Consider the following 236-nt stretch of genomic DNA (forward strand, 5'->3'; position numbering starts at 1 on the left):
CAAATCACCACTACGGAGCTGTCGTGGACGGAGATGTCACGGAATCCACGCAGGGAACAGCGCTAAACGCCACGGGAAGGTTGTACCAGTCAGAGGCTTTTCATCCGGGCTCTGAGCGGCGCGGCCACCAGTTCTGGAGAGCGCATGCGCACGCCCACGGCAGCTTGCAGCGACCCAGGGGTTGGCGCGTGCACGGGAGTCTGCGCGCGCTGGCAAGAGCGGGCTCGGGGGGCGTG

This window comes from Fukomys damarensis, unplaced genomic scaffold (genome assembly GCF_012274545.1).
Source record: "Fukomys damarensis isolate Sample0158 unplaced genomic scaffold, DMR_v1.0_HiC HiC_scaffold_37, whole genome shotgun sequence".
NCBI classification, from domain to species: domain Eukaryota; kingdom Metazoa; phylum Chordata; class Mammalia; order Rodentia; family Bathyergidae; genus Fukomys; species Fukomys damarensis.